Below are 17,955 nucleotides of genomic sequence, written 5' to 3'. Positions count from 1 at the left end.
AAAACCCATTTACAGAAATTTGACTAAAACAAGAATGATATAAAAGCATAATGCGGGTTAAAATTTTCTCTGGAAACGCCATTTTTTTAAGAACCATAAAAAGAAATTCATGCGATACCCTGTCAAAAGCTTTTTCAAAGTCTAAGGATAAAATAGCAAGGTTTTGACTTCTCTCTTTTGAATACCATATGGTATCCCTAATTATGTTGAGGGACTCAGCTATGGTTCTTCCGGGAACACCACATACCTGGTTAGGGTGAATTAATTTGGCTATAAAGGGTTTTAAACGGACTGCAATAAGTTTAGCTAAAATTTTATAATCAAGGTTTAAAAGCGTAATAGGCCGCCAGTTTTTAAGTTGGCTCCTATCCCCTTTTTTATATATTAAAGATACCAGACCTCTCCTCCAAGATGGGGGTAATTTATTAGTATTAAAAGCTTCTTTAAACAATAAAAACATATCGTTCTTTAAAATTCCCCAAAAAGTCAGATAAAACTCAATCGGTAGACCATCTTCCCCAGGGGCTTTCCCACTGGAGAAACTTTTAAAAATCTGTAAAAGTTCCTCACTGGTGAGATCCCTAGATAAAATACCCTGGTCTAAAATATCTAACTTAAAATCAAGGGAATTAATAGCATACTCTAAAAAGGATGGATCTATAACTTTAGTGTTAAAAAGAAGTTGATAAAAATTAAAAGCTTTTCCTAACATACCCTTAATATCATTTTCACCTTCAAGATTTAGGATTGCATCCCTCCTCCCCATTACCTTTTTGAAGAAGAATCGGGAGCATTTCTCTCCTTCCTCCAGGTGCTGTACATGGGAGTTAAAAATTATTTGTTTTCCTTTTTCATTAAGAGCATTTTTTATTTCAGACTTAAGATTTGCAATATCATCATCCACATCAATACCAACTTCTTTTAGTTTAAAGAGTACTTGTAATCTCTTATTAAAAACATAAAACCACTGCTTTTTCTTTTTTGCTTTCATTTTCCCTGCCTTAATAAAAAATAATTTAATCTTAGGTTTAATGCTCTCCCACCAATCCAGCATCGAGGCGCGGGGGTCTCTCTTTGATTGCCAGCACTGGTAGGCCTGCACAAACCTCTTTTGAATATCAATATCCTCTAGGAGAGTTGTATTTAATCTCCATGGGCCTCTTGAGGTATTTTGTTCCCCTGCTAACTCTAAAAACACAGATAAAACTTTATGATCAGAGAATAAATTAGATAAAAGAAAACATTTACAAGGTTTAAAGGCAGTAGAAGCAAATATGAAATCAATTCTAGAAGAAACTCTTCCATTGGACCATGTAACACCTGGATCCGCCGGCAAGAGCTCCTTCCAGCAGTCCTGTAATCTAAAATCATCAATTAAACTTTTCAACAAATAGGAGGTACGGTCTTTACGATTCACATCCCCACCCTGCCGGGATTCCCCATCACGTAAACAATTAAAATCTCCTCCCACTAGCAGGGGGGTTGACCCAACACAAAATAATGGCAATATTTCAAGTAAATCCGCCCTTTCCTGCTTCCCAGGAGGAGCGTACACATTTAATAAACGTAAAGAAAGTCCATTAAAAACAAGATGTATTAAAATAGCTCTGCCAGGTATAATTTCAGTCACAGATTGAATGATGGTAGAATGTCCACGGCAAAGTAGTCCAACTCCGGCAGCACGACAGTCATTAGCACCGGACCACACAGAAGCGCCCAGTTTCCAGTCTTCTTTTAAGCCCTTATAATTTAAATTACTCTGTATACCACATTCTTGTAGAAAGCAGAAATCAAAGTCCAATGTCTCTAAATAAGAAAATAAAGCAGCCCTACGTGTAGGGCTCTTTAGGGACCTCACATTTAGTGAGGAGATTTTAAGAGGAACAGACATTAAGAAGAATCAGGATCTGAAGATGGGAAGAAGTCAATACACGGCACCTCCTCCTCCGCATCTCCAGGGGTCAGGATTTGTTTAATATTACCGGGATCTGAAGCAGGCAAAAAGGCATCATCCACTTTTGGCTCCTCATCTGGACCTCGACATCCGTGTTTTCTTTGGATATCAGGTTGCTTTACGTCCTCCCGTTGCCTTTTCAGAGGCTGGGAGCTGTCCATCTTTTCCAAGTCCTGTGCATCTGCAGTCCTCATGGCGGTCTGGTCTATGGAACGGGTGTCATCCCTCTGGGTCGTCTTGTCCTCTGGTCTGGTCACGGAACTACTGCGACTTCTGGTTCGAGGACCAGGGCTCGACTGGGTCTTAGCCGGGTCCTTTTTACTTCGCGCCCTAGAGGTCTCTCTTTCCGACACACTGGTTGATCGATAAAGGAGCGTACCCTTTTTGCCCTTACCCAAGATCACCGATGATGGTGTGGCGAATCTGGGTGCTTGCTTAATCGGGGTACTAGAGGTCTCCTCAGTTCCACATAATGCCGGTGGTGCATTCATGCTGGATGAGGACCCTTCCTCTTGACTCTGAGATACGGCAACATCTAGAGCCAGAACATCGATCAATTCCACAGAGAGCGAACCCTCGGTTAATCTTATGGAGCCCCTACGACCGTCCTTCTGTGGAACTACCAGCGGGCCCTCTGGCGGAGCCGTTGAAGGATTTGGTCCGGACCCGTCAGCGTGCGCCAACCCAGGTCCAGGGGCAGGTGTAGTAATACTCCCTCCGAAGTATTCTTGGATAGTCAGTTGACCTGACTTAAACATGTCATATGTTTTTGACTTTTTGCTCGGACAATTCCTGAAGGCGTGACCTGCCTTCCCACATAGGTTACATACGATCTCAGAGTCACACGTAGCGGAGGTGTGCCCACTCTTACCGCACTTGTTGCAAAAGACTACATGAGCCCTTGTACAATTTTCTCGTGTATGCCCATATTCATGACAATTCCGGCATTGAAGGGGCATTCCTGGGTAGCGTAGGAATCCCCTGACATTACCAATGGCAAAATTAGCAGGCGGGTGGTGAAGACCACCAATGCCGCTCTGATCTGGATGGAACTTCACCAGGTATTTCCTCTTCCCATTCCAGAAGCGCTGGGAGTTGAGGATATCATGTGAGAAGCGCACTGACTTGCAGTAACGCTTCAAAAAGGTTTCGATATCGCCCTCAGAGACGAATGGGCTGTACATGAAGATCACCAAGGGTACTTCCTCTTCACCGTACAGGAAGTCAAAGCTCAGCCCGTTCAGTCTCTCATCGTCCTTGTCCGCAACCATCAGTGCTGCATGGATATTATCACAGCATGATTTAGCCATAAAGGAAATGGTATATCGCCCACGGAATTCCTGATCGTAAAGACACAGGATCTTATCTCGCTCCAGGTGGAAGAACCCAAAAAGAATCTCATGCACGATGTACTGCAGATTCTTCTCATGGCGCTGGCATTCATCCACCATGATTCTAATGGACTGTCGCAGTGGAGTCTCCCCCACCGCAAATCCAAAAGAAAAAGGCATTTTCGGCCCTCAGGGACTAAGCCCTCCCCCAATAGTAACAAGGGAATGAATCCCACAAAAGCAGGAACAAACCCAAGACCGAGGGAGGGGTACCCCAAGAACTTACACAGCCCACTAAGCGATAAAGCTCAGCAAAGGAAAACGCCCTTATTTCCTCGGGTCGCCCCGAAGACAAGACGCGATCGCTCCCCGTTGTCCGGGGACTAAGCCGACCTGCCAATAGCTGCAAGGGGGTGAAGCTCCCTCCGTTAAGAGAGAGCGATCCCCCAAGGCCAACAAGTCGGGTACCCCAGGCACCTCCTAGCCGAGACCAAGGCAGCAACCGTTAGATCACTGTACCTGATCCTAGCCAAAAGGCCGAGAAGCGATAACCAGAATTGGTTTCAAACTACGGAGCCACCCAAGGATCCTGAAAAGTCCATTTGTGGAGATGAGCTCCTGGACTCCCGTTAAGAAGACATGTTGTCAACCTCTAGATCCCTTACATGCCTGCACTTTTCGGCTTGCTGCTGCTGCAATCCACGCGTTTTAGATCTGCATAACTCCACCTCTTTAAACACAGCACCTTCACCCCCTGCTGTTCCCACCCGCCTCAACACCGTTGGAAGGGAGGAGAACCAATTAAGGCGGGGGGTGGGGTGGAACGAGCAGCTGTCTACCCTTAGCAGGAGGGCTCCTGATTACATACCTCTCCTGCTGCTGCTGCTGCTGGCTGTCCAGCAGCAGACTGAAGGTGGCTGCTGCTGTGCACAGGTATATAAAGGCTCAGAGCCTATTATGACACGCGCAGCCAGCGTTCCATTGCCACATTCCATCTACTGCAGGCAGGATACCTGGCTGGCTGAATGTCGCTGAGAAGCTCACAGAGACCGCCATAAGCAACAGTTTAACAGAATGCCACAGACTAATCAACCAAACTTTTTGGGTTGGGTTCTCTTTTATAGTCTGCAGGCATTAAATGAAAGAAGTCAGTGTTCCAGCAGAGGGAGACAACGTTTCAGAAAAGGCATTGTAGCAAACCAAAAAATAAATTTTAAGCGCAGCAGAGTAACCAGCGCACATACCTGTTAGCTCAGGTGAGTTTAAAAGGCTGCTGTTGATAACAAGGGCATTTGCTAAATAGATGGTGTGTGTGCAACAATATACTGAAAGGTCAATTATATTGTGCAGCTTATCTCACCACCTGTAGTTATTTAGGTGAAAGCTCCAAAATGCTTGCCTAATATGTCTGTTTATCCAAAAGGAAGTAAAAAGGGAGAGCTAGAAAGATAGCATTGCATCACATTACATGGCAATGCAATGCACAGTTGCTGAAGTTGAACCAAAATGAGCTTGTAATCTGGCTTCTGCAACTTTGAACATGAAAAATCCAATGAGGAGAAGAAAAGCAAAGCCAAAGAGTCCATCCCAAAATCCGACAAACAAGCAAAATGAACAAAAAACATTGAATTCAATTCTTTCTGATTTTAGAAACTGCATTAAAGAAGGGGTGCACCGGTCCTGGAGATACTGCAATACCAGGTCAATGCGTGGAGTGGACAGAGCAAGCTCTTTTTCCATCTCCCTGTTCTAAAAATCCATTTAATATATGGTCCCCAGATAGGGGACGTATCAGATATTAAACTGATAAGAACAGATACTACACTTGATCTTAGCCAAAAGGCTGAGAAGCGATAACCAGAATTGGTTTCAAACTACGGAGCCACCCAAGGATCCTGAAAAGTCCATTTGTGGAGATGAGCTCCTGGACTCCCGTTAAGAAGACATGTTGTCAACCTCTAGATCCCTTACATGCCTGCACTTTTCGGCTTGCTGCTGCTGCAATCCACGCGTTTTAGATCTGCATAACTCCACCTCTTTAAACACAGCACCTTCACCCCCTGCTGTTCCCACCCGCCTCAACACCGTTGGAAGGGAGGAGAACCAATTAAGGCGGGGGGTGGGGTGGAACGAGCAGCTGTCTACCCTTAGCAGGAGGGCTCCTGATTACATACCTCTCCTGCTGCTGCTGCTGCTGGCTGTCCAGCAGCAGACTGAAGGTGGCTGCTGCTGTGCACAGGTATATAAAGGCTCAGAGCCTATTATGACACGCGCAGCCAGCGTTCCATTGCCACATTCCATCTACTGCAGGCAGGATACCTGGCTGGCTGAATGTCGCTGAGAAGCTCACAGAGACCGCCATAAGCAACAGTTTAACAGAATGCCACAGACTAATCAACCAAACTTTTTGGGTTGGGTTCTCTTTTATAGTCTGCAGGCATTAAATGAAAGAAGTCAGTGTTCCAGCAGAGGGAGACAACGTTTCAGAAAAGGCATTGTAGCAAACCAAAAAAGAAATTTTAAGCGCAGCAGAGTAACCAGCGCACATACCTGTTAGCTCAGGTGAGTTTAAAAGGCTGCTGTTGATAACAAGGGCATTTGCTAAATAGATGGTGTGTGTGCAACAATATACTGAAAGGTCAATTATATTGTGCAGCTTATCTCACCACCTGTAGTTATTTAGGTGAAAGCTCCAAAATGCTTGCCTAATATGTCTGTTTATCCAAAAGGAAGTAAAAAGGGAGAGCTAGAAAGATAGCATTGCATCACATTACATGGCAATGCAATGCACAGTTGCTGAAGTTGAACCAAAATGAGCTTGTAATCTGGCTTCTGCAACTTTGAACATGAAAAATCCAATGAGGAGAAGAAAAGCAAAGCCAAAGAGTCCATCCCAAAATCCGACAAACAAGCAAAATGAACAAAAAACATTGAATTCAATTCTTTCTGATTTTAGAAACTGCATTAAAGAAGGGGTGCACCGGTCCTGGAGATACTGCAATACCAGGTCAATGCGTGGAGTGGACAGAGCAAGCTCTTTTTCCATCTCCCTGTTCTAAAAATCCATTTAATATATGGTCCCCAGATAGGGGACGTATCAGATATTAAACTGATAAGAACAGATACTACACTTGATCTTAGCCAAAAGGCCGAGAAGCGATAACCAGAATTGGTTTCAAACTACGGAGCCACCCAAGGATCCTGAAAAGTCCATTTGTGGAGATGAGCTCCTGGACTCCCGTTAAGAAGACATGTTGTCAACCTCTAGATCCCTTACATGCCTGCACTTTTCGGCTTGCTGCTGCTGCAATCCACGCGTTTTAGATCTGCATAACTCCACCTCTTTAAACACAGCACCTTCACCCCCTGCTGTTCCCACCCGCCTCAACACCGTTGGAAGGGAGGAGAACCAATTAAGGCGGGGGGTGGGGTGGAACGAGCAGCTGTCTACCCTTAGCAGGAGGGCTCCTGATTACATACCTCTCCTGCTGCTGCTGCTGCTGGCTGTCCAGCAGCAGACTGAAGGTGGCTGCTGCTGTGCACAGGTATATAAAGGCTCAGAGCCTATTATGACACGCGCAGCCAGCGTTCCATTGCCACATTCCATCTACTGCAGGCAGGATACCTGGCTGGCTGAATGTCGCTGAGAAGCTCACAGAGACCGCCATAAGCAACAGTTTAACAGAATGCCACAGACTAATCAACCAAACTTTTTGGGTTGGGTTCTCTTTTATAGTCTGCAGGCATTAAATGAAAAAAGTCAGTGTTCCAGCAGAGGGAGACAACGTTTCAGAAAAGGCATTGTAGCAAACCAAAAAAGAAATTTTAAGCGCAGCAGAATAACCAGCGCACATACCTGTTAGCTCAGGTGAGTTTAAAAGGCTGCTGTTGATAACAAGGGCATTTGCTAAATAGATGGTGTGTGTGCAACAATATACTGAAAGGTCAATTATATTGTGCAGCTTATCTCACCACCTGTAGTTATTTAGGTGAAAGCTCCAAAATACTTGCCTAATATGTCTGTTTATCCAAAAGGAAGTAAAAAGGGAGAGCTAGAAAGATAGCATTGCATCACATTACATGGCAATGCAATGCACAGTTGCTGAAGTTGAACCAAAATGAGCTTGTAATCTGGCTTCTGCAACTTTGAACATGAAAAATCCAATGAGGAGAAGAAAAGCAAAGCCAAAGAGTCCATCCCAAAATCCGACAAACAAGCAAAATGAACAAAAAACATTGAATTCAATTCTTTCTGATTTTAGAAACTGCATTAAAGAAGGGGTGCACCGGTCCTGGAGATACTGCAATACCAGGTCAATGCGTGGAGTGGACAGAGCAAGCTCTTTTTCCATCTCCCTGTTCTAAAAATCCATTTAATATATGGTCCCCAGATAGGGGACGTATCAGATATTAAACTGATAAGAACAGAAACTACACTTGATCTTAGCCAAAAGGCCGAGAAGCGATAACCAGAATTGGTTTCAAACTACGGAGCCACCCAAGGATCCTGAAAAGTCCATTTGTGGAGATGAGCTCCTGGACTCCCGTTAAGAAGACATGTTGTCAACCTCTAGATCCCTTACATGCCTGCACTTTTCGGCTTGCTGCTGCTGCAATCCACGCGTTTTAGATCTGCATAACTCCACCTCTTTAAACACAGCACCTTCACCCCCTGCTGTTCCCACCCGCCTCAACACCGTTGGAAGGGAGGAGAACCAATTAAGGCGGGGGGTGGGGTGGAACGAGCAGCTGTCTACCCTTAGCAGGAGGGCTCCTGATTACATACCTCTCCTGCTGCTGCTGCTGCTGGCTGTCCAGCAGCAGACTGAAGGTGGCTGCTGCTGTGCACAGGTATATAAAGGCTCAGAGCCTATTATGACACGCGCAGCCAGCGTTCCATTGCCACATTCCATCTACTGCAGGCAGGATACCTGGCTGGCTGAATGTCGCTGAGAAGCTCACAGAGACCGCCATAAGCAACAGTTTAACAGAATGCCACAGACTAATCAACCAAACTTTTTGGGTTGGGTTCTCTTTTATAGTCTGCAGGCATTAAATGAAAGAAGTCAGTGTTCCAGCAGAGGGAGACAACGTTTCAGAAAAGGCATTGTAGCAAACCAAAAAAGAAATTTTAAGCGCAGCAGAGTAACCAGCGCACATACCTGTTAGCTCAGGTGAGTTTAAAAGGCTGCTGTTGATAACAAGGGCATTTGCTAAATAGATGGTGTGTGTGCAACAATATACTGAAAGGTCAATTATATTGTGCAGCTTATCTCACCACCTGTAGTTATTTAGGTGAAAGCTCCAAAATGCTTGCCTAATATGTCTGTTTATCCAAAAGGAAGTAAAAAGGGAGAGCTAGAAAGATAGCATTGCATCACATTACATGGCAATGCAATGCACAGTTGCTGAAGTTGAACCAAAATGAGCTTGTAATCTGGCTTCTGCAACTTTGAACATGAAAAATCCAATGAGGAGAAGAAAAGCAAAGCCAAAGAGTCCATCCCAAAATCCGACAAACAAGCAAAATGAACAAAAAACATTGAATTCAATTCTTTCTGATTTTAGAAACTGCATTAAAGAAGGGGTGCACCGGTCCTGGAGATACTGCAATACCAGGTCAATGCGTGGAGTGGACAGAGCAAGCTCTTTTTCCATCTCCCTGTTCTAAAAATCCATTTAATATATGGTCCCCAGATAGGGGACGTATCAGATATTAAACTGATAAGAACAGATACTACACTTGATCTTAGCCAAAAGGCCGAGAAGCGATAACCAGAATTGGTTTCAAACTACGGAGCCACCCAAGGATCCTGAAAAGTCCATTTGTGGAGATGAGCTCCTGGACTCCCGTTAAGAAGACATGTTGTCAACCTCTAGATCCCTTACATGCCTGCACTTTTCGGCTTGCTGCTGCTGCAATCCACGCGTTTTAGATCTGCATAACTCCACCTCTTTAAACACAGCACCTTCACCCCCTGCTGTTCCCACCCGCCTCAACACCGTTGGAAGGGAGGAGAACCAATTAAGGCGGGGGGTGGGGTGGAACGAGCAGCTGTCTACCCTTAGCAGGAGGGCTCCTGATTACATACCTCTCCTGCTGCTGCTGCTGCTGGCTGTCCAGCAGCAGACTGAAGGTGGCTGCTGCTGTGCACAGGTATATAAAGGCTCAGAGCCTATTATGACACGCGCAGCCAGCGTTCCATTGCCACATTCCATCTACTGCAGGCAGGATACCTGGCTGGCTGAATGTCGCTGAGAAGCTCACAGAGACCGCCATAAGCAACAGTTTAACAGAATGCCACAGACTAATCAACCAAACTTTTTGGGTTGGGTTCTCTTTTATAGTCTGCAGGCATTAAATGAAAGAAGTCAGTGTTCCAGCAGAGGGAGACAACGTTTCAGAAAAGGCATTGTAGCAAACCAAAAAAGAAATTTTAAGCGCAGCAGAGTAACCAGCGCACATACCTGTTAGCTCAGGTGAGTTTAAAAGGCTGCTGTTGATAACAAGGGCATTTGCTAAATAGATGGTGTGTGTGCAACAATATACTGAAAGGTCAATTATATTGTGCAGCTTATCTCACCACCTGTAGTTATTTAGGTGAAAGCTCCAAAATGCTTGCCTAATATGTCTGTTTATCCAAAAGGAAGTAAAAAGGGAGAGCTAGAAAGATAGCATTGCATCACATTACATGGCAATGCAATGCACAGTTGCTGAAGTTGAACCAAAATGAGCTTGTAATCTGGCTTCTGCAACTTTGAACATGAAAAATCCAATGAGGAGAAGAAAAGCAAAGCCAAAGAGTCCATCCCAAAATCCGACAAACAAGCAAAATGAACAAAAAACATTGAATTCAATTCTTTCTGATTTTAGAAACTGCATTAAAGAAGGGGTGCACCGGTCCTGGAGATACTGCAATACCAGGTCAATGCGTGGAGTGGACAGAGCAAGCTCTTTTTCCATCTCCCTGTTCTAAAAATCCATTTAATATATGGTCCCCAGATAGGGGACGTATCAGATATTAAACTGATAAGAACAGATACTACACTTGATCTTAGCCAAAAGGCCGAGAAGCGATAACCAGAATTGGTTTCAAACTACGGAGCCACCCAAGGATCCTGAAAAGTCCATTTGTGGAGATGAGCTCCTGGACTCCCGTTAAGAAGACATGTTGTCAACCTCTAGATCCCTTACATGCCTGCACTTTTCGGCTTGCTGCTGCTGCAATCCACGCGTTTTAGATCTGCATAACTCCACCTCTTTAAACACAGCACCTTCACCCCCTGCTGTTCCCACCCGCCTCAACACCGTTGGAAGGGAGGAGAACCAATTAAGGCGGGGGGTGGGGTGGAACGAGCAGCTGTCTACCCTTAGCAGGAGGGCTCCTGATTACATACCTCTCCTGCTGCTGCTGCTGCTGGCTGTCCAGCAGCAGACTGAAGGTGGCTGCTGCTGTGCACAGGTATATAAAGGCTCAGAGCCTATTATGACACGCGCAGCCAGCGTTCCATTGCCACATTCCATCTACTGCAGGCAGGATACCTGGCTGGCTGAATGTCGCTGAGAAGCTCACAGAGACCGCCATAAGCAACAGTTTAACAGAATGCCACAGACTAATCAACCAAACTTTTTGGGTTGGGTTCTCTTTTATAGTCTGCAGGCATTAAATGAAAGAAGTCAGTGTTCCAGCAGAGGGAGACAACGTTTCAGAAAAGGCATTGTAGCAAACCAAAAAAGAAATTTTAAGCGCAGCAGAATAACCAGCGCACATACCTGTTAGCTCAGGTGAGTTTAAAAGGCTGCTGTTGATAACAAGGGCATTTGCTAAATAGATGGTGTGTGTGCAACAATATACTGAAAGGTCAATTATATTGTGCAGCTTATCTCACCACCTGTAGTTATTTAGGTGAAAGCTCCAAAATGCTTGCCTAATATGTCTGTTTATCCAAAAGGAAGTAAAAAGGGAGAGCTAGAAAGATAGCATTGCATCACATTACATGGCAATGCAATGCACAGTTGCTGAAGTTGAACCAAAATGAGCTTGTAATCTGGCTTCTGCAACTTTGAACATGAAAAATCCAATGAGGAGAAGAAAAGCAAAGCCAAAGAGTCCATCCCAAAATCCGACAAACAAGCAAAATGAACAAAAAACATTGAATTCAATTCTGTCTGATTTTAGAAACTGCATTAAAGAAGGGGTGCACCGGTCCTGGAGATACTGCAATACCAGGTCAATGCGTGGAGTGGACAGAGCAAGCTCTTTTTCCATCTCCCTGTTCTAAAAATCTATTTAATATATGGTCCCCAGATAGGGGACGTATCAGATATTAAACTGATAAGAACAAATTTTTTGATTGAAGCTGCATCCAAGGCACTGAAAAATGTGACCGAAGTCACACCAAAACAGCGCACGAGGCGAGGATTCATGTGGACCCTTCCCGGAGGAGAGGGTCCCCAATAAACCATCCCCATCCCTCCGAGCCAGAAGGCCACAGCGAGGGTCAGGGATCTCCGATGCTCACCCTAGCCGAAGCCGGAGAAGAGCCGTTTTCGTGCTCCCAGCTTCCATCTAGGCTGCCACCCTAGTGGAGCTGGAGCCTGTGTTGGTTTCTCAGCCCAAAGCTGACCGGACCTCCGACCGGGTTTATAAAAATTCCCCTTCCTAGCCCGGAGGCCAGGAATAGGGGGGGTTGCTCAGAAAGTATGATTGGCAAAGGTGCGGCGTGCTACGAAGCCAAGTCTTTCTGGGGTTCACAGTCCCAGTAAGCTTGGACTCCCACCAGGGCGCCTACTCCTGGGGCACATTGCTCCAAAGCCCTCACACTTACCCAGCCTAGTGACTTCGATCCTGGAGGGCCATGTTTTCCATCAGATAACTCTATGAGCCACCTGGCGTACTAACAAGTGCACCAAACCAGTGTGTAATATGCATCAATTTACTAGGGCAGCCCAAGGACAAAACTGCCTTTTCAAAAGATACTACACTTGATCTTAGCCAAAAGGCCGAGAAGCGATACTACACTTGATCTTAGCCAAAAGGCCGAGAAGCGATAACCAGAATTGGTTTCAAACTACGGAGCCACCCAAGGATCCTGAAAAGTCCATTTGTGGAGATGAGCTCCTGGACTCCCGTTAAGAAGACATGTTGTCAACCTCTAGATCCCTTACATGCCTGCACTTTTCGGCTTGCTGCTGCTGCAATCCACGCGTTTTAGATCTGCATAACTCCACCTCTTTAAACACAGCACCTTCACCCCCTGCTGTTCCCACCCGCCTCAACACCGTTGGAAGGGAGGAGAACCAATTAAGGCGGGGGGTGGGGTGGAACGAGCAGCTGTCTACCCTTAGCAGGAGGGCTCCTGATTACATACCTCTCCTGCTGCTGCTGCTGCTGGCTGTCCAGCAGCAGACTGAAGGTGGCTGCTGCTGTGCACAGGTATATAAAGGCTCAGAGCCTATTATGACACGCGCAGCCAGCGTTCCATTGCCACATTCCATCTACTGCAGGCAGGATACCTGGCTGGCTGAATGTCGCTGAGAAGCTCACAGAGACCGCCATAAGCAACAGTTTAACAGAATGCCACAGACTAATCAACCAAACTTTTTGGGTTGGGTTCTCTTTTATAGTCTGCAGGCATTAAATGAAAGAAGTCAGTGTTCCAGCAGAGGGAGACAACGTTTCAGAAAAGGCATTGTAGCAAACCAAAAAAGAAATTTTAAGCGCAGCAGAGTAACCAGCGCACATACCTGTTAGCTCAGGTGAGTTTAAAAGGCTGCTGTTGATAACAAGGGCATTTGCTAAATAGATGGTGTGTGTGCAACAATATACTCAAAGGTAAATTATATTGTGCAGCTTATCTCACCACCTGTAGTTATTTAGGTGAAAGCTCCAAAATGCTTGCCTAATATGTCTGTTTATCCAAAAGGAAGTAAAAAGGGAGAGCTAGAAAGATAGCATTGCATCACATTACATGGCAATGCAATGCACAGTTGCTGAAGTTGAACCAAAATGAGCTTGTAATCTGGCTTCTGCAACTTTGAACATGAAAAATCCAATGAGGAGAAGAAAAGCAAAGCCAAAGAGTCCATCCCAAAATCCGACAAACAAGCAAAATGAACAAAAAACATTGAATTCAATTCTTTCTGATTTTAGAAACTGCATTAAAGAAGGGGTGCACCGGTCCTGGAGATACTGCAATACCAGGTCAATGCGTGGAGTGGACAGAGCAAGCTCTTTTTCCATCTCCCTGTTCTAAAAATCCATTTAATATATGGTCCCCAGATAGGGGACGTATCAGATATTAAACTGATAAGAACAGATACTACACTTGATCTTAGCCAAAAGGCCGAGAAGCGATAACCAGAATTGGTTTCAAACTACGGAGCCACCCAAGGATCCTGAAAAGTCCATTTGTGGAGATGAGCTCCTGGACTCCCGTTAAGAAGACATGTTGTCAACCTCTAGATCCCTTACATGCCTGCACTTTTCGGCTTGCTGCTGCTGCAATCCACGCGTTTTAGATCTGCATAACTCCACCTCTTTAAACACAGCACCTTCACCCCCTGCTGTTCCCACCCGCCTCAACACCGTTGGAAGGGAGGAGAACCAATTAAGGCGGGGGGTGGGGTGGAACGAGCAGCTGTCTACCCTTAGCAGGAGGGCTCCTGATTACATACCTCTCCTGCTGCTGCTGCTGCTGGCTGTCCAGCAGCAGACTGAAGGTGGCTGCTGCTGTGCACAGGTATATAAAGGCTCAGAGCCTATTATGACACGCGCAGCCAGCGTTCCATTGCCACATTCCATCTACTGCAGGCAGGATACCTGGCTGGCTGAATGTCGCTGAGAAGCTCACAGAGACCGCCATAAGCAACAGTTTAACAGAATGCCACAGACTAATCAACCAAACTTTTTGGGTTGGGTTCTCTTTTATAGTCTGCAGGCATTAAATGAAAGAAGTCAGTGTTCCAGCAGAGGGAGACAACGTTTCAGAAAAGGCATTGTAGCAAACCAAAAAAGAAATTTTAAGCGCAGCAGAGTAACCAGCGCACATACCTGTTAGCTCAGGTGAGTTTAAAAGGCTGCTGTTGATAACAAGGGCATTTGCTAAATAGATGGTGTGTGTGCAACAATATACTGAAAGGTCAATTATATTGTGCAGCTTATCTCACCACCTGTAGTTATTTAGGTGAAAGCTCCAAAATGCTTGCCTAATATGTCTGTTTATCCAAAAGGAAGTAAAAAGGGAGAGCTAGAAAGATAGCATTGCATCACATTACATGGCAATGCAATGCACAGTTGCTGAAGTTGAACCAAAATGAGCTTGTAATCTGGCTTCTGCAACTTTGAACATGAAAAATCCAATGAGGAGAAGAAAAGCAAAGCCAAAGAGTCCATCCCAAAATCCGACAAACAAGCAAAATGAACAAAAAACATTGAATTCAATTCTTTCTGATTTTAGAAACTGCATTAAAGAAGGGGTGCACCGGTCCTGGAGATACTGCAATACCAGGTCAATGCGTGGAGTGGACAGAGCAAGCTCTTTTTCCATCTCCCTGTTCTAAAAATCCATTTAATATATGGTCCCCAGATAGGGGACGTATCAGATATTAAACTGATAAGAACAGATACTACACTTGATCTTAGCCAAAAGGCCGAGAAGCGATAACCAGAATTGGTTTCAAACTACGGAGCCACCCAAGGATCCTGAAAAGTCCATTTGTGGAGATGAGCTCCTGGACTCCCGTTAAGAAGACATGTTGTCAACCTCTAGATCCCTTACATGCCTGCACTTTTCGGCTTGCTGCTGCTGCAATCCACGCGTTTTAGATCTGCATAACTCCACCTCTTTAAACACAGCACCTTCACCCCCTGCTGTTCCCACCCGCCTCAACACCGTTGGAAGGGAGGAGAACCAATTAAGGCGGGGGGTGGGGTGGAACGAGCAGCTGTCTACCCTTAGCAGGAGGGCTCCTGATTACATACCTCTCCTGCTGCTGCTGCTGCTGGCTGTCCAGCAGCAGACTGAAGGTGGCTGCTGCTGTGCACAGGTATATAAAGGCTCAGAGCCTATTATGACACGCGCAGCCAGCGTTCCATTGCCACATTCCATCTACTGCAGGCAGGATACCTGGCTGGCTGAATGTCGCTGAGAAGCTCACAGAGACCGCCATAAGCAACAGTTTAACAGAATGCCACAGACTAATCAACCAAACTTTTTGGGTTGGGTTCTCTTTTATAGTCTGCAGGCATTAAATGAAAGAAGTCAGTGTTCCAGCAGAGGGAGACAACGTTTCAGAAAAGGCATTGTAGCAAACCAAAAAAGAAATTTTAAGCGCAGCAGAGTAACCAGCGCACATACCTGTTAGCTCAGGTGAGTTTAAAAGGCTGCTGTTGATAACAAGGGCATTTGCTAAATAGATGGTGTGTGTGCAACAATATACTGAAAGGTCAATTATATTGTGCAGCTTATCTCACCACCTGTAGTTATTTAGGTGAAAGCTCCAAAATGCTTGCCTAATATGTCTGTTTATCCAAAAGGAAGTAAAAAGGGAGAGCTAGAAAGATAGCATTGCATCACATTACATGGCAATGCAATGCACAGTTGCTGAAGTTGAACCAAAATGAGCTTGTAATCTGGCTTCTGCAACTTTGAACATGAAAAATCCAATGAGGAGAAGAAAAGCAAAGCCAAAGAGTCCATCCCAAAATCCGACAAACAAGCAAAATGAACAAAAAACATTGAATTCAATTCTTTCTGATTTTAGAAACTGCATTAAAGAAGGGGTGCACCGGTCCTGGAGATACTGCAATACCAGGTCAATGCGTGGAGTGGACAGAGCAAGCTCTTTTTCCATCTCCCTGTTCTAAAAATCCATTTAATATATGGTCCCCAGATAGGGGACGTATCAGATATTAAACTGATAAGAACAGATACTAGAATCATAGAATCATAGAATCATAGAATGGTAGAGTTGGAAGGGACCTCCTTGGTCATCTGGTCCAACCCCCTGCTCAAAGCAGGATTCACTAGATCATCTCAGACAGATGTCTGTCCAGCCTCTGTTTGAAGACGTCCATTGAAGGGGAACTCACCACCTCTCGTGGCAGCCTGTTCCACTCATTAATCACCCTAACTGTCAAAAAGTTTTTTCTAATATCTAATCTGTGTCTCCTCCCATTTAGTTTCATCCCATTGCTTCTAGTCTTTCCTTGTGCAAATGAGAATAAAGATGATCCTTCTACAATGTGACATCCCTTGACATATTTGTAGACAGCTATTAAGTCTCCTCTCAGTCTTCTTTTTTGCAAGCTAAACATTCCCAAATCCTGCAACCGTTCCTCATAGGACATGGTTTGCAGACCAGTCACCATTCTGGTCGCTCTTCTCTGAACTTGCTCCAGTTTGTCTATGTCTTTTTTAAAATGTGGTGCCCAAAACTGTACACAGTATTCCAGATGAGGTCTGACCAAAGAGGAGTAAAGACCGATAATGACTTCACGTGATCTAGACTGTATGCTTCTGTTAATACATCCCAGAATTGTATTTGCCTTTTTTGCTGCTGCATCACACTGTTGACTCATGTTCAGTCTATGATCTATTAGTATACCTAAGTCTTTTTCACATGTACTGTTGCTTAGCTCTATTCCTCCCATTCTGTATATGCTTTTTTCATTTTTATTGCCCAGATGTAGTACTTTGCATTTTTCCCTGTTAAAAACCATTCTGTTGGTTGCTGCCCACTGCTCCAGTTTATTTAGGTCTTTTTGAATCCTCTCTCTCTCTTCTATAGTATTAGCTATCCCTCCTAGCTTTGTGTCATCAGCAAATTTAATCAGTTTACCCTCAATTCCTTCATCTAAATCATTGATAAAGATGTTGAACAATACAGGTCCCAGGACGGAGCCCTGTGGTACCCCACTTGAGACATTCATCCAGCTGGATGTGAAGCCATTTACAACCACCCTTTGAGTCCGATCACTAAGCCAGTTATGAATCCAACTAACAGTTGCCTGGTCCATTGCATACTTGGTCATTTTTTCAATAAGGATGATGTGAGATACTTTGTCAAATGCTTTGCTGAAGTCAAGATATACTATATCTACAGCATTTCCCTGATCCACCCAGTCAGTGATTCTGTCATAGAAGGAAATTAAGTTAGTCTGACATGATCTTACACTTGATCTTAGCCAACTTGACTACACTTGATCTTAGCCAAAAGGCCGAGAAGCGATAACCAGAATTGGTTTCAAACTACGGAGCCACCCAAGGATCCTGAAAAGTCCATTTGTGGAGATGAGCTCCTGGACTCCCGTTAAGAAGACATGTTGTCAACCTCTAGATCCCTTACATGCCTGCACTTTTCGGCTTGCTTCTGCTGCAATCCACGCGTTTTAGATCTGCATAACTCCACCTCTTTAAACACAGCACCTTCACCCCCTGCTGTTCCCACCCGCCTCAACACCGTTGGAAGGGAGGAGAACCAATTAAGGCGGGGGGTGGGGTGGAACGAGCAGCTGTCTACCCTTAGCAGGAGGGCTCCTGATTACATACCTCTCCTGCTGCTGCTGCTGGCTGTCCAGCAGCAGACTGAAGGTGGCTGCTGCTGTGCACAGGTATATAAAGGCTCAGAGCCTATTATGACACGCGCAGCCAGCGTTCCATTGCCAC

The 17,955-nt window shown here is 45.0% G+C and overlaps 9 non-coding genes and 2 pseudogenes across 9 annotated transcripts; all 11 read right to left on the bottom strand.

Moving 5' to 3' along the window:
* Nucleotides 1–4,949: 4,949 nt before the first annotated feature.
* On the bottom strand, nucleotides 4,950–5,140 carry LOC141149534 (U2 spliceosomal RNA). The gene has a single exon (XR_012245826.1). It is a non-coding gene; the product is annotated as a U2 spliceosomal RNA (small nuclear RNA).
* A 1,115-nt stretch (nucleotides 5,141–6,255) lies between these two features.
* LOC141274467 (U2 spliceosomal RNA) lies at nucleotides 6,256–6,446 on the bottom strand. The gene has a single exon (XR_012322741.1). It is a non-coding gene; the product is annotated as a U2 spliceosomal RNA (small nuclear RNA).
* A 1,115-nt stretch (nucleotides 6,447–7,561) lies between these two features.
* On the bottom strand, nucleotides 7,562–7,752 carry LOC141149949 (U2 spliceosomal RNA). The gene has a single exon (XR_012246226.1). It is a non-coding gene; the product is annotated as a U2 spliceosomal RNA (small nuclear RNA).
* Nucleotides 7,753–8,867: 1,115 nt separating this feature from the next.
* LOC141274466 (U2 spliceosomal RNA) lies at nucleotides 8,868–9,058 on the bottom strand. Its single transcript, XR_012322740.1, has one exon. It is a non-coding gene; the product is annotated as a U2 spliceosomal RNA (small nuclear RNA).
* Nucleotides 9,059–10,173: 1,115 nt separating this feature from the next.
* LOC141274465 (U2 spliceosomal RNA) lies at nucleotides 10,174–10,364 on the bottom strand. The gene has a single exon (XR_012322739.1). It is a non-coding gene; the product is annotated as a U2 spliceosomal RNA (small nuclear RNA).
* Nucleotides 10,365–11,479: 1,115 nt separating this feature from the next.
* On the bottom strand, nucleotides 11,480–11,661 carry LOC141150288 (U2 spliceosomal RNA). The gene has a single exon (XR_012246545.1). It is a non-coding gene; the product is annotated as a U2 spliceosomal RNA (small nuclear RNA).
* Nucleotides 11,662–12,185: 524 nt separating this feature from the next.
* On the bottom strand, nucleotides 12,186–12,338 carry LOC141150995 (U2 spliceosomal RNA; annotated as a pseudogene).
* A 1,115-nt stretch (nucleotides 12,339–13,453) lies between these two features.
* Nucleotides 13,454–13,644, bottom strand: LOC141274464 (U2 spliceosomal RNA). The gene has a single exon (XR_012322738.1). It is a non-coding gene; the product is annotated as a U2 spliceosomal RNA (small nuclear RNA).
* Nucleotides 13,645–14,759: 1,115 nt separating this feature from the next.
* Nucleotides 14,760–14,950, bottom strand: LOC141274463 (U2 spliceosomal RNA). Its single transcript, XR_012322737.1, has one exon. It is a non-coding gene; the product is annotated as a U2 spliceosomal RNA (small nuclear RNA).
* A 1,115-nt stretch (nucleotides 14,951–16,065) lies between these two features.
* Nucleotides 16,066–16,247, bottom strand: LOC141150171 (U2 spliceosomal RNA). Its single transcript, XR_012246437.1, has one exon. It is a non-coding gene; the product is annotated as a U2 spliceosomal RNA (small nuclear RNA).
* A 1,107-nt stretch (nucleotides 16,248–17,354) lies between these two features.
* LOC141151312 (U2 spliceosomal RNA) lies at nucleotides 17,355–17,519 on the bottom strand (annotated as a pseudogene).
* Between the last annotated feature and the right edge of the window lie 436 nt (nucleotides 17,520–17,955).

Source organism: Phyllobates terribilis, unplaced genomic scaffold, assembly GCF_046119375.1.
Source record: "Phyllobates terribilis strain yellow unplaced genomic scaffold, ASM4611937v1 Scaffold_5__5_contigs__length_657084704, whole genome shotgun sequence".
Taxonomy (NCBI): domain Eukaryota; kingdom Metazoa; phylum Chordata; class Amphibia; order Anura; family Dendrobatidae; genus Phyllobates; species Phyllobates terribilis.
This window is presented reverse-complemented; position numbering and strand designations above follow the sequence as displayed.